This window comes from Bos mutus, chromosome 19, assembly GCF_027580195.1.
Source record: "Bos mutus isolate GX-2022 chromosome 19, NWIPB_WYAK_1.1, whole genome shotgun sequence".
NCBI lineage: Eukaryota > Metazoa > Chordata > Mammalia > Artiodactyla > Bovidae > Bos > Bos mutus.
The window spans coordinates 61,591,897-61,608,233 of record NC_091635.1 but is presented as its reverse complement, the minus strand read 5'-3'; the positions used below and the strand labels follow the sequence as shown (position 1 = coordinate 61,608,233).

General features: G+C 38.9%; 1 pseudogene; it reads right to left on the bottom strand.

The window, feature by feature from the left end:
* Positions 1–13,199: 13,199 nt before the first annotated feature.
* On the bottom strand, positions 13,200–15,979 carry LOC138983952 (olfactory receptor 4A47-like; annotated as a pseudogene).
* Positions 15,980–16,337: the final 358 nt, after the last annotated feature.

Below are 16,337 nucleotides of genomic sequence, written 5' to 3'. Positions count from 1 at the left end.
GGATTCAGCACTACCCAAGACAAGGTAGCACCAATCTTGAGTGCCTCAGGTCAAACAGCTAACTGGGCAAAGCACAGCCCCATCCACAATCATGCTGGCTACTGTAGATCACTTTAGCCTCCACCTGACCTGGGACTCAGGCCTCTCCATCAGTTGGTCAGTACCAACCCCAGGACCAGACTCCCACACCACTCCAAGAGGAGTAGTGGTACCAGTCCCAAGGCAACTTGGACCTAGTTTCCACCCAATTTTGCACCAAAACTAGCAACAAGACCCAGTTCCATGCACTAACGGGTTGGCACTAGCCCCAGGACCCATTGGTTCATAGCCCAGAACATTGCCACATGGACACCAGTCCTAGGACCAGAATGGCTTATCAGCTAGTTATGTCCCAATGCAGCCCACTCACCAGTGAGATAGTAGCATCCCCAGGATTCCCTAGGCACTAGCTGGGAGCTGACACCAGCTCTGCAATCCCTGTTCTAAAGCTAGAGACCCCAAGATGTGGTTCAGCTCAGCAGTGGACTGATAGCCACCTCGAGGCCTGGTCTGAGTAGGCCTTGGTTTCCATCCAATGGGCCACAGCCCTAATAACAATAGCAGACACTTGCTTCAGGAGCACCAAGATTCTGCAGCCAACCTTGTCAGAGCCAGTTTACCTTCCAGCATACCAGCACCACACCAGCACATCTTGGCTTAGCCTTGCTACCAGTACGATACAGGGTCCAGTCCAGTTCACACTGACGCCCTGAGCCAGCCTACCTGGAACTGGACTCTGCCCAGAAGTTGGTAAGAACAAACCTGAGTCTCCATGGCCAGTTTCCTTCCAACCCACACTACCCACCATGGGCCTGCACTAGGACTGGGATTTCTTGGTTAAGCAACCAGCAGTGCCAGTACCTGGTTCATCTACCAGCAGTGGAGAAACACTGGACAAGGTATGTCTATTCAAACAGTGGTAACTGGGACCACTCATGCAGTGTTCCCACAGTACTGAGCCCACAACAATAGTGGATCTTGAAGCCGCATAATGAACATTACGGAAGCATATATCTCTGGTGACCAGAGGGGAGTGTGTTTATGGAACATTTTCCACATAGGCCACTTCTTCAAGACTAAAAAAAATGAAAGCACTGATTATGTAGAAATAAAATTAAAATTTGGCAAAATTAGGTAACTGAATGATATGTTACAAATGAGCAAACACAATAAAAACCCCAAAAGAAGAGCTAAAGAAAGTGTAGATAAGTACTCTACCTCACAGAGTTTAAGGTAATGATCAGAAAAATTTCCAAAGAATTTGGAAGACTAGATGAACAGAGGAAAAAGTTCAAAGTTTTCACAGAATTGGCTGATATAAAGATTAACCAAACAGAGATGAAGAATACAATAATTGAAACACACACACACACACACTACAAAGAATCAACAGTAGATCATATGATACGGAGGAGTGGACCAGTGAGCTGAAACACAGAGTAATTTGAATTAGTAATACTGAATAGAAAAAATAATTCTTAAAATGAGGACAATTTAAAAGACCTCTAGGTATACACATGTATACCTGTGGCGGATTCATTTTGATATTTGGCAAAACTAATACAATTATGTAAAGTTTAAAAATAAAATAAAATTTAAAAAATAAATAAATAAAATAAAATTTAAAAAAATAAATAAATAAAAGACCTCTAGGCAGCATCAAGCATTATAATATTCACATTATAGAGGTACCACAAGGAAGAGAGAGAGAGGAAAGAGCAGAGAACATAGTTGAAGACATAGTAGCTAACCTTGTCCCTAACCTGGATAAAGAGACAGACATGAATATCTAGACAGCATAGAGAGCCCCAATCAGGATTAAACCAAAGATGATGCTAAGAAGTTTTGTAATTATAGTGAACAAAGTTAAAGAAAGGATATTTAATAAAGCATGGGAAAAGCAACAAGTGAGAGCAAAAGTTTTATATACAAAGAAAAGCTCAAGATGTTCAGCACTGCATAATTGGCTTTAAAACACACACACACAAAAAAAAAAAAAAAAAAAATATATATATATATATATATATATATATATAAAAGGAACTTCTATAAACAAAAAGGAAATGTCATAACTAGAAATATAAAAATCATGAACAGAAAGATATCATTGGAAAAGGCAAAAATAGATTACAGGTAGTAGTAAAAATAATTCTAATACTAATGATAAATCTAGTAAGAAAGTTAGCAGAAGAAAGTAGTAAAACCATATAGCAATATATACACAGTAAGTAGTTAACCAGACCACCTGACCTGCCTCTTGAGAAATCTGTATGCAGGTCAGGAAACAACAGTTAGAACTGGACATGGAACAGGCTGGTTCCAAATAGGGAAAGGAGTACCTCAAATATACTGTCACCTTGCTTATTTAACTTATATGCAGAGTACATCATGAGAAACTCTGGACAGGATGAAGCACAAGCTGAATCAAGATTGTTGGGAGAAATATCAATAACCTCAGATATGCAGATGACACCACCCTTATGGCAGACTATGAAGAAGAAATAAAGAGCCTGTTGATGAAAGTGAAAGAGGATAGTGAAAAGTTGGCTTACAGCTCAACATTCAGAAAAATAATATCATGGCATCCGGTCCCATCACTTCAGGGCAAATAGATGGGGGAAAAGTGGAAACAGTGGCTGGCTTTATATTTTTGGGGTCCAAAATCACTGCAGGTGATGACTGCAGCCATGAAATTAAAAGACTTACTCCTTGGGAGGAAAGTTATGACCAACCTAGACAGCCTATTAAAAAGCAGAGATATTATTTTGCCAGCAAAGGTCCATCTAGTCAAGGCTATGATTTTTCCAGTAGTCATGTATGAATGTGAGAGTTGGACTGTAAAGAAAGTTAAGTGCTGAAGAATTGATGCTTTTGAACTGTGGTTTTGGAGAAGACTTTTGAGAGTCTCTTGGGCTACAAGGAGATCCAACCAGTCCATCCTAAAGGAGATCATTCCTGAATATTCATTGGAAGGACTCATGTTGAAGCTGGAACTCCAATACTTTGGCCACATGATGTGAAGAACTGACTCATTTGAAAAAATCCTGATGCTGGGAAAGATTGAAAGTAGGAGGAGAAGGGGACAACAGAGGATGAAATGATTGGATCCATCACCGACTCAATGGACATGAGTTTGGATAAACTCCAGGAGCTGGTTGATGCACAGAGAGGCCTTCCATGCTGCAGTCCATGGGGTTGCAAAGAGTTGGTCACACCTGAATGACTGAACTGAACTGAACTGAAGCAGTTAAGGAATGTTGTTGTTCAGTTGCTAAGTCAGGTCCGACTTTGTTACCCCATGCACTGCAGCGTGCCAGGCTTCTCTGTCCTTCACTTTATCCCAGAATTAGCTCAGACGCATTTCCATAGAGTTAATGATGCCATCCAACCGTCTCTTCCTCTGCCATCCCCTTCTCCTCCTGCCCTCAATATTTCCCAGCATCAGGGTCTTTTCCAATAGGTCGGCTCTTCACATCAGGTGACAAAAGTATTGGAGTTTCAGTTTCAGCATCAGTCTTTCCAATGAGTATTCAGGGATGACTTCCTTTAACATGGACTGTTTTGGTCTCATTGCTCTCTAAGGGACTCTCAAGAGTCTTCTCTACCACCGCAGTCCAAAAGCATCAATTATTTGGCACTCAGCCCTCTTTAAGGTCCAACTCTCACATCCATACATGACTTTTGGAAAAACACATAGCTTTGACTCTTAAGAACCTTTGTTAGAGAAGTGATGGCTCTGCTTTTTCATACACTTGCTAGGTTTGTCACAGCTTTCCTTCCAAGGAGCAAGCTTCTTCCAGTTTCATGGCTACAGTCACCATCTGCAGTGATTTTGGAGTTCAATAATGAATGAAATGAAATGAAATATGTCATGCTTTCACTTCTTCCCTTTCTGTTTGCCATGAAGTTATGGGACTAGATGCCACGATCTTAGTTGTTGTTGTTATTGTTTTTTAATGTTGAATTTAAAGCAAGGCTTTTCACTCTCTTCTTTCCCCCTTATCAAAAGACTCCTTAGTTGAAGGATATGCAAAATAAATGATACAAATATGAAGTCAAAAGAAAAAGTAAACATGGAGAAGGAGGATGAAAACTTTTTGCTTATTAAAATGTGTTTCAACTTAAGAGATCAGCAATTTAAAGTAATCAGGTATACATATGTTACCATATATAAACTTCATGGTAACCACACCAAAACAATCTCAATAGGTATCAGTTTAGTTCAGTCGCTCAGTCATGTCCAACTCTTTGCGACCCCATGAATCACAGCACGCCAGGCCTCCCTGTCCATCACCATCTCCCAGAGTTCACTCAGACTCACGTCCATCGAGTCAGTGATGTCATCCAGCCATCTCATCCTCTGTCATCTCATTCTCCTCCTGCCCCCAATCCCTCCCAGCATCAGAGTCTTTTCCAATTAGTCAACTCTTTGCATGAGGTGGTCAAAGTACTGGAGTTTCAGCTTTAGCATCAGTCCTTCCAAAGAAATCCCAGGGCTGATCTCCTTCAGAATGGACTAGTTGGATCTCCTTGCAGTCCAAGGAACTCTAAAGAGTCTTCTCCAACACCACATTTCAAAAGCATAAGTTCTTTGGTGCTCAGTTTTCTTCATGGTCCAACTCTCACATCCATACTGACCACTGGAATAACCATAGCCTTGACTAGACTTGACTCAATAAGTATACACACTCATAAAAGAAAAGACAAAGTCACCCAAAAAGATAGTCATCAGGGACTTCCCTGGTGGTCCACTGGTTAAAAATCTACCTTGTAATGTAGGGGACATGGTTTTGTTCCCTGGTCTGTTAACTAAGATCCCACATGCCATGGAGCAAATGAGCCACAACTAGGAGAGCTGTGAACCTCACAATAAAAGATCTTGCATGAGGAGATGGAGATCCCGTGTGCCACAACTAAGACCCAACACAACCAAATAAATCAATACTTTCTTTTAAAAAATGCAGCCATCAAATCATAAGGGAAGAAAGTAAACAAAATATAAAGGAACAAGATGAACTACATAGATTAAATAATATCTACAAGTTTCTCATTCAGTGTGTTCCTATTTAAAATCCAAAACTTCCTGAGAGGGAGAAGAGCCCAGTGTCAAATAATGGTTGCTCCAGAGCTGTACTGTCTGTGTTGAAATCCAAACATCACCACTTGCTGTCTAGGGGACCTTGGGCAACTAAATAAATTTCTCAGTTTCTTCATTATTAAGATGGGGAAACCAATAGTGCCTGCCTCTTAGGGTTATTTCTGTATTGCAAGTAAATTACCTAAAATTCTCATTGACATCTCCTAAAGGTCAATAAATAATGTTGATAATTAACATTTTGGAATGCTTCACATGAACACTGCAACAAATTTTGTCATTTTGATAATTGTTATACATCTAGTCAAGGATAGAAAAGAATATTATGCCTATAACTCATGGATCCCTATTTGGGCATAGGATAAGACTGTCTGCTTTATATTTATCTGTGATATAATGTATTTTGACCTACAGCAAGCAGAATGAAAGATTTAAAAAGTACAAAATGAAAGAAAAGAAGGAAAACAGTACATTCTAATAAAGCAAACAAAATTCAGAAAAAAAAGAAAAAACAAAACATTTGTTTCCTCAGATATCCTTTGTCTGATGGTAAGAATGATGCTAAACAAAAGAAAATAATCATACCATGATAGATGCAGACCCAAACTTTCAAATCATTCACTTCTGGGGAATAACAGAATCATTAAACCTCACATGTAGCCAGGATGATTCCATCCACATAATTTTGGTGAGAGATGGGGGTTGGAAAGACAGGTACCAGAAAATCTGCACTTTTTTAGAAGCCAGATGTAATGAATATTCTGCATACTGTATTCACATTATTGCTACTGTTTGATTAAAAATCCAATCACTGTTGAAGCTACAGATTGATAAGGCCCATCTGTCAAAGACCATGAGGGCATTAGGTAGTCTGTATCCAGCTACTGGAGATGGCAAGAGTAAACATCTCAGAAAGAGGAGTGGGCAACAGAGGATGAGATAGATGGATGGCATCACCAATTCAATGGACATGAACTTGAGTAAACTCCAGGAGATTGTGAAGGGCAGGGAGTCCTGGTGTGCTGGAGTCCATGTGGTCCCAGAGAGTCGGACATGGTTTGGCAATTGAACAACAGCAACAACAACATCTAACTACTTTGTTCACACCTTATTTTCTGCAAAGATCCACTCAATAATTATCAATATTGGATTATACCAGAATAAATCACCTACTAGTTGAATATTTTACATTTAAAAAATGGGTACATAAACTATTCTCTATCTTTTAAGGCATCAAAATTTTAATACTATAAAAGTTGAAAGATTGTACAGCTAGATTTTGAACTTAATCCAGTCAGCTAACATTTCCTTATTAAAAATATATATATATATATATATATATATATATATATATATATATATATATATAATTTAAGTGTTACTTACTGTGCATGTGCTCAGTTCCTTCAGTCGTATCTGACTATGTGCGACCCTATGGGATTGTAGCCCTCCAGGCTCCTCTGTTCATGGGATTCCACAGGAAAGAATACCCAAGTGGGTTGCCATGCCCTCCTCCAGTGCATCTTCCCAACTCAGGGACTGAATCCAGTCCTGCATTTCAGGTGGACTGTTTACTGTGTGAGCCACCAGGGAAGCCCCACTTAAGAAAATGAGATTTTCCAGGTGAGACTACTGGAATTGGTTGCCATTTCTTTCTCCAAAGGATTTTCCTGACTCAGGGATTGAACCCAGGTCTCCTGCATTGCAGGTAGACTTTTTACCATCTGAACCACCAGGGTTGCAATTATACTTTTATGGTAAGCAAGGTACGTTCTTGAACATGGGTTTCTTAACGCATAGGAACAAACATGGTTGTTGTCATAATTTTAAAAGAGCCACACATAAAGGCTGTATCAAGTTACCAGAACAGAATAAGTATATATTTCTTTCTATTTTGACAAACTTGGAATGATGCATAAATTTAAATTATCTAATTTAAAAATCCAAACGTGATTTTTAAAATTAACATATCCATTAAAATATAATAGTCCACTAACCAAGATTACCAGTCCATTAGTTTATTTGTAATATATTACATGTTTTTCCTTTTTATTTGGCAAACTGGGCAGTGAACATCTTTCAAGTTTTAATCATAAGCCAAATACATTTTGTATATTTTAGTACGTTTCTGTGTTTTGTTAGTTTAATTTTATCAGCTCAGACTTCCTTCAATGAAAATGTATGCTATTTTAGACCTTAGTTATGTTTAAATATACCACATTAATTTTAAATGAGTATCCCTTGTCAAATGTCTCAAGAACTTACCTGCTGGGGTTTTTCCTTTGTCTTTAAAAAGCATTGGTTCTTTCACTGAGAGTAAATGAGGATTACCTTCACAGTGGAAACAGTGACAGACTTTACTTTCTTAGGCTCAAAATCACTGTGGATAGTGTCAGCAGCCATGAAATTAAAGACACTTGCTCCTTTGGAAGAAAGCTATGGCAAAATTGTACAGATATGAGAGCTGCCATAAAGAGAACTGAGTACCAAAGAATTGATGTTTTTGAATTGTGGTGCAATTCAAAGACTCGTGAGAGTCACTTGGACAGAAAGAGATCAAATCAAGACAGAGGAATACCCAGCAGATAAAGGAACAGGATAAATGCCCACCAAACCAAACAAAAGAGGAAGAGATAGGGAATCTACCTGATAAAGAATTCCAAATAATGATAGTGAAATTGATCCAAAATCTTGAAATCAAAATGGAATCACGGATAAATAGCCTGGAGACAAAGATTGAGAAGATGAAAGAAAGGTTTAACAAGGACCTAGAACAAATCAGTCAATCTTAAAGGAAATCAACCACAGATATTCATTGGAAACTGAAGCTCCAGTACTTTGGCTACCTTATGGGAAGAGCCGACTCATTGGAAAACACCCTGAAGCTGGGAAAGATGAAGGCAAAAGGAGACCAGGGCAGCAGAGGATGAAGTCTATAGATATCATCACTGACTCAATATACATGAAGTTGAGCAAACTCTTCTGGGATATAGTGAGGAATAGGGAAGCATGGTGGGCTGTAGTCCATGGGTTCACAGAGTAAGACATGACTTTGTGACTGAACAACATAACAACCATGGATACTTCAAGAATCTATGTGTGACCACAGAATACATAATAAAACATGGCTGAGCTGTAAATCTAGAAATAGTTTCAAGGGGCCAAACTTTCTGCATTTCCTCACAGACTATCCATCACCTCAGTCTTTCACATAAATCTGGAAGTATCTGACATGGATGGCTAGAACTTGAAGACTTAAATGCAACATAAATATTTCCTTGCAAAGATAGCTGAATATTATCATCTACTATAAAAATCCTACCTGTAAACTTAATTTTGAGCTGGACTTATGCTCTTCCATTTCACATGGGGAGCGAAATGGCCTAGTTATGGGTTTACACTGACTCATGGACAGTGAAAACAGATTTGATAAACTATTGAAGGAAAGGAAAAAGTGGAAGAACAGATGCAAGAGCAATAAAGAGAAGTGGTACATGGATGGGCCACACAGAATGGACCAAAAGCAAAGGTGTTTGTGTATCATATACAGTTTCTACCAGACAGAATCCACTCAAGAGAAAACTCTCAAAAATCTGGTTGACAAGATGACCTATCTTGTATATTTGCTAGTCTTTTTAATCCACTTTTGTGGTCCTTGTAGGAGAGATGAATGCTCTACATGGGCCCAGTGTGCAGTAAGATTTACCTTTCAGCAATCTAGATCTGGCACTATCTCGGCTGAATGTCCAAAATTCCATTAGTAAAGTCCATCATTGACCCCTTCATAGCGCACAGTTCTCTAGAGAAGTCAGTCAAAATCCTTTGGGAGCTTACTCCTTTGAAACTCCTCAACATGGAGAAGAAGAATCTTGTCATCATATACTTGCAGTAAATATACATCTTTTCTACCTGTAATGCATCAGTTGACTTTATTATTCATGGAATAGGATCTGTGGTCCTTTATCATGGTACTGCACTCATCATTATCTCTAATCAGGACACAGGTTTTTATGGTAAATAAATAAAGCAAATAACTCACCCCCATAGAATTCATGTGATGTGATCATGTTATCCATCAACTAAAAGCATTAGTTGAATAGAATAGTGGCACTACCTATTGAAGACCAAGTTACAGTGCACCTGGGAGACTCTACTCGGAAAGTTTGGAAGGTTTTTTTTATTTGTTTGTTTGTTTAGCATATATTATGTGCTCAGTAAACCAGCATTATGGGAACCATGAACTTCCAGATGTTCAAGCTGGTTTTAGAAAAGGCAGAGGAACCAGAGATCAAATTGCCAGCATCCGCTGCATCATTGAAAAAGCAAGAGAGTTCCGGAAAAAACATCTACTTCTGCTTTATTGACTACGTCAGAGCCTTTGACTGTGTGGATCACAATAAACTGGAAAATACTGAAAGAAATGGTAATACCAGACCACCTGACCTGCCACTTGAGAAACCTATATGCAGGTCAGGGGGCAACAGTTAGAACTGGACATGGAACAACAGACTGGTTCCAAATAGGAAAAGGAGTACGTCAAGGCTGTATATTGTCAACCTGCTTATTTAACTTATATGCAGAGTACATCATGAGAAACGCTGGGCTGGAAGAAGCAGAAGCTGGAATCAAGACTGCCGGGAGAAATATCAATAACCTCAGATATGCAGATGACACCACTCTTATGGCAGAAAGTGAAGAGGAACTAAAAAGCCTCTTGATGAAAGTGAAAGTGGAGAGTTAAAAAGTTGGCTTAAAGCTCAACATTCAGAAAACAAAGATTATGGCATCTGGTCCTATCACTTCATGGGAAACAGATGGGGAAACAGTGGAAACAGTGTCAGACTTTATTTTTCCGGGCTCCAAAATCACTGCAGATGGTGACTGCAGCCATGAAATTAAAAGACACTTACTCCTTGGAAGGAAACTTATGACCAACCTAGATAGCATATTCAAAAGCAGAGACATTACTATGCCAAAAAAGGTCCGTCTGGTCAAGGCTATGGTTTTTCCAGTAGTCATGTATGGATGTGAGAGTTGGACCGTGAAGAAAGCTGAGCACCAATGAATTGATGTTTTTGAACTATGGTGTTGGAGAAGACTCTTGAAAGTCCCTTGAACTGCAAGGATATCCAACCAGTCCATTGTAAAGGAGATCAGTCCTGGGTGTTCTTTGGAGGGACTGATGCTAAAGCTGAAACTCCAGTACTTTGGCCACCTCATGCGAAGAGCTGACTCATTGGAAAAGACTCTGATGCTCGGAGGGATTGGGGGCTGGAGGAGAAGGGGATGACAGAGGATGAGATGGCTGGATGGCATCACTGACTCAATGGATGTGAGTCTGGGTGAACTCTGGGAATTGGTGATGGACATGGAGGCCTGGTGTGCTGTGATTCATGGGGTTGCAAAGAGTCGGACACGACTGAGTGACTGAACTGAACTGAACTGACTGACCCTTGCCAGGAATAAATATACCTTGAAAGTCCTTGACCACTGATATATGTCAGTGCCAGGGGAATACAACACAGAAGGAGGAGATAGAGGAGGAGAAAAAAAGGAGGAGAAGGATAAAGATAAACAACACCAAAATTGAACCTTTTGGCTGGTGTGAAACCTAACATACTAAATAGACATTTTTCAAATTACTATTTAATTAAATAATAATGGTTGTGTGCATGTGTGCTCATTTGCTTCATGTCTGACACTTTGCAACCCTATGAGCTGTAGCCCACCAGGCTCTTTTGTCCATGGTATTCTCCAGGCAAGGATATTGGAGTGGGTTGCCATTTCCTTCTCCAATAATGTTGGTAGATTATTTTATCTGTTTAAGGAAAATAGGCTTAGATATTTCCTTGTTACAAGAATAAATTCTAGATAGATTAAAAAATAAAGTATTTTGACAAAATTTTTTTCATAAGATTTTAAAATTTAGAAAGTCAGTGGAAGGAAATAAAAATATCCAAGTTATCAAAGGGTAAAAGAATATCAAATTATGACATATTTATTTAAAGCACAAGAAATTGTATTAACAAAATGAATCTTTGTAGCCATGCCAAAGAAGAGTTAATATTTGTAGCAAATATATAAAAATATATATCAATTAAATTTTATCAATAAAAATTCTCACCCTGATAGATCATAAATTCAAGGATACTTATAACTGGCAAACTTTAGGTGTGGACACTACATCTCATACATATTTCAAAAAACAGAAAACACAAACACAAGTAATGCTCAGTTCACAGAGCTTATTGATCAGTGAACATGGACAATTAACAAAGATTCTAATCTCATCATTTTAAATAAATACACAAATTTGAAAATTAACTGCTGCTTTTACAGAATAACATGAAATGGGTAGTTTATACAACAAATATTTATTTTTCACAGTTTCAGAGGACCAGATCCAAGATTAAGCTGTAGCAGATTTCATACCTGGTGAGTCCCCTTCCTGGTTCATAGACAACCATCTGTTTGCTCTACCCTCACATGACAGAAAGGTCTCATGAGCTCACTGGGGTTGGTCTCTTTTCAACAACTTTAATCTCATGCATGATACCTTCACCTTCATGACCTACTCATTTCCCACAGAGCCTATTTCCAAATAACCACTGCATTGTAAAGGATTTAAAGTAGGAATCTGGAGGAAGAAAAAACATTCAGCTCTATAGGGACATTCCAAAGAGGGAGAATTAATTTTATGTTCAGCTAAACTCAAATGTTTGATATTACTTGGTGAATGGTGTTACACTGGGAAAGACATGAAGATAACAAGAAGAAGAAGTTCCATGTAATGACAGTAAGGATAAACATGAGAATATAAGGTTTCACCTATGGTACAACCTCCTATGAAAAGCCTCAATTGCCTCATAGCTTTATCCACATGAATCCAGACTAAACAAGAGAGGCAGGAAAAAAATAATTTATTTGACTACATGCTTCCAACATATTATAGGCAATAATGTTTAGTTTCAAGCCTGATCCAGAAAGAGTGAGAGGATATCATACATGATGTCTCTGTCAAATAAAACACTTTTTTCTGGCCTATTACTTCCTAATGATTTGTATTTCATTAACAAGAGACATAAAAGTGGCTTGTATTGTCAGTATCCGTCTTACCAATGATATCACCCAAATTCTGTTGTCAAATTCTATAGTGTATATTTGAAGCTCATCGATTATGGATTATGCTAACTTTACATGTGAAGGGTAGGGTCTAGATCTTAAAAGACATAATGAAACACAATAAGCAAAATTGGAGATGTGAATAATGAAAAAATAGCAGAAGTATGATAAAATATTCTGAACTATCTGGAAGGTGAATGCTTCACATTTATGAAAATATAACACCAAATGAAGCTGTTACACTTGAAAGCTGCTATGATTGCCCAAGTGGAAAAATTAGTATGATTCAGTTATTTTTCTGTGTATATATCTCATTCATTCAGATTATTTTTATATATTCATCCTCTTTATAATTAATATTGTAACTCTGAAACATTATTTTTCTTCAATGGTAACATGCTAAACATACTGGCAAAATAATATAAGTATCTGCAGATAAAAAATGAGACATATACCTCAAATATTAATATGAACAATCTTTATGTGGAGAAGAGTAATCCAAGTTTTTGTCTTATTTTATTTTTCTCAAATTTTCATTTAGTCCTACAATTCTCAAAGATTACATTATTGGAGAGAAAAACATAAGAATATCTTCCACTAAAAAAATAAATTTACAGTTTTAATTACAATTTAACTCACCATAAGAACATAAGCCTATACTCTCAATAGAGAGATTTTACACCAAAAACTAAATATATTTCCTAAGAAATTTAACAATCATAAAAATATATATTAAACAAAACAGTTTGAACCAGGAAATTATGAAAATCTTAAAAGTGTGCTTTGATCATTGGAAGCATTTATAGAATAAATACTTTCATCATGTCCAATGTATTAGAACTGTGGAGAAATTTACTATAGTTAAATAGTCACACATGACTTTCTTGGAAAGAGCAAATCTTCAGGGAAAATAGGTAATGTTTCCCTTATGCCTGTCTTATTTTCATTTTCTGATCCAGAGCTTTTTCATGGCATTTTGCATCTCTCCATTTCTCAGAGTGTAGATTAGAGGGTTCAACATAGGGGTCATACTGGTGTAAAACACAGCTAAGGATTTATCAATTGGCAAGGTGGAAGGAGGTCTCACATACATAAAAATACAGGGCACAAAAAAGAGGAGCACCACAGTAATGTGGGAGCCACAGGTGGATAAGGCTTTGCATCTTGCTTCCTGACTAAGATTCTTCAGCGAGTGCAGAATGATCCCATGCTGCTAAGTCACTTCAGTCGTGTCCGACTCTGTGCGACCCCATAGACGGCAGCCCACCAGGCTCCTCCATCCCTGGGATTCTCCAGGCAGGAACACTGGAGTGGGTTGCCATTTCCTTCTCCAATGCATGAAAGTGAAAAGTGAAAGTGAAGTCACTCAGTCATGTCTGACTCTTAGTGATGCCACGGACTGCAGCTCACCAGGCTCCTCCATCCATGGGATTTTTCAGGCAAGAGTGGGGTGCCATTGCCATCTGGAGTGGGGTGCCATTGGCTTCTCCGAATGATCCCATAGGAGATGCTGCTGCTGCTGCTAAGTCGCTTCAGTTGTGTCCGGCTCTGTGCAACACCATAGACAGAAGCCCACTAGGCGTTTCCGTCCCTGGGATTCTCTAGGCAAGAACACTGGAGTGGGTTGCCATTTCCTTCTCCAATGCATGAAAGTGAAAAGTGAAAAGTGAAAGGGAGGTTGCTCAGTCGTGTCTGACTCTTAGCGACCCCATGGACTGCAGCCTACCAGGCTCTGCCATCCATGGGATTTTCCAGGCAAGAGTACTGGAGTGGGGTGCCATTGCCTTCTCCACCATAGGAGATAAGTAAGAGAGTAAAAATGACCACACAGATCGCTCCATCATTGAAACCACAATAAGGCCAATAATGTAGGTGTCAGTGCAGGCAAGTTTTAACAAGGGGCACATGTCACACATAAAGCGGTCAATAACATTGGGGCCACAGAAGGGAAGGTTGTTGCCAGGAGCCACCATGGGAGATCCCACCCATGACAAGGTCATGTGGAAGAGACCTGACGAGCAAGGCAGATCAAGACTCGAGGGACCCCCTGGACCTGCTTGAGCATCTACCCCAAAACCAGAATCTGTCTGTCTTACTATTTTGTGTCTTTCACCAACTCTTCTGACATTAACAGGGGGCTATCCCTGACCACCTTTCTCTGGAAAAAGTCAACTTAGGGCTTTAGTTAATAAGTCTCCTGGGCATGATAGGAGTGTTTCAATTCAAACCCCTCTGATGGCTTTCTAGCTTGCCTGACAGGTTTGTCCAGACTCTTGCAGCTACACATGTGACAGCCTCCCAACTGTGAGAGACATGGGAAGCCTAAAACATTCTAAAAATATAGAGCCTTTCAAAGAGTTAAAAACTATTAGAGTATTGCTGGTGTAAGATTAAATTGTTGAGCCAATGTTTTCTGCCAAGTGCCCATATCCCTTATCCATTTGTGCACCTGGGAGTGCATTGGTTAACATAGTTGGAGTGTAAGAAAAACAAGTAGTAACCTTGAAATTAACCACATCAGATCTTTGAGCTAATTGGTTCTTTCCTTGGTGTAACTCACTGCACCTTTGCTCCGTGAGAATGTAACTCTGTTTAGCACTTTCTGAGGCTGACATAGATTAGAAATATAAAGAAAAAACACTTCAAGGGAAAATAAGTTTTCTGGTTGAGAAGACTTCATCAAAAAAGGGTCATAAAATGTCCACAGGCCTCCAAGGCCAGAAGATAATATACACAACATTGTTTATGAGAAAGGTATGCAGAAAAAATCCTGGTTTCAATAAACACAAAACAGATGTAATATTTGGGCTGACTCTGCATGACTTTGCATCTTTCATTTCCCTCTATGTACAAGTCAATGTATAAAAGTTCCTTTTGAAAATAAAGTTATGGGCCTCACTCACTGAAGCTTGGTCTCCTGATGTCATTCTTTCTTTGTCTTTCTTTCTCCCTCTCTTCTTCTTTCAGGATGACTCCTTGGAACACAGTGGCTCTTTGAGTTCACTTTTTTGCCTGGGCTTCTAAGACTGGATTGGGAAGGCGCCTTGCGTCTTCACCAGGGAGGGGGCATCCTGCGTCCTTACCCCACTGAAAGGGCGTGTGTGGCCTCTGTGAACAGAGCAAGTTCCGTGTCAGGAGCTTTATTGGCTTTCTGTGTAAAGCAAGGAATATCAAGCCTCTTTCTCTCCCCTTTTACTTTCCTTATTGCCGATGCCGTCATCCTGAGGGATTCCCTGGATCCTGCTGGGGCTGGACCCTGGCAGATTGTAAGCTAAGAGTAGTTGAACTACAGCATGTAAAACCCTGCCAACCCAGGCCAACAGCAGTAGCAGAACACGCAGCTGCTGATTCATGATTGTCAAATAATGCAAGGGTTTGCCATGACCACCAGGAGTAAAATCTCAGCACCACCAAATAAGTGCTCTGTAAAAAGCCATACAAGCTTGGAATGAAATGGGTTTTTTCTCACACAATAAGTCTAAAATCATATTTGTAGTGATCATAGTTGAATAAACAGCATCCATAAATGATAAGTAGCCAAGAAAGAATTACATAGGGGCATCCAAGGTTGGACTGGTCACCACAGTCACAACAATGAGTAGGTTGCCCACCATCGTCACAATGTAGATGAGCACGAACACCATAAAACAATATTTTCTGACCCTGGGGGCTCTAAGTGAGTCTTAAAAGGATGAGCTCAGTTACACTGTTCCTTTGTTCCATAGATTCTTCTCTATATTTTATTTCAGAGTTCAGGACAGAATTACTTGTAAATATAATTATCACTAGCAACTTTTTGAAATCTTAAGATAATTTGTTTATTCATTCAAGCAATTGTTATCATGCTCCAGTATTTTAAGACATCATAAGATGAGACTGATTAAAACATCATCCATAACCTCAACAATTTTATACACTAATTGAGAGGCAAGTCATTAAGAGACATGTGTGGGAAAAGAACACATAAATAAATTAATTAAATAATTAAATAAACACCTTAAATAAATGAATTGCCACAACTACCTTCCCATCTGGAAGCTAATAAAATTGATTGCATAATTAATACCCTACTTAAAAACAA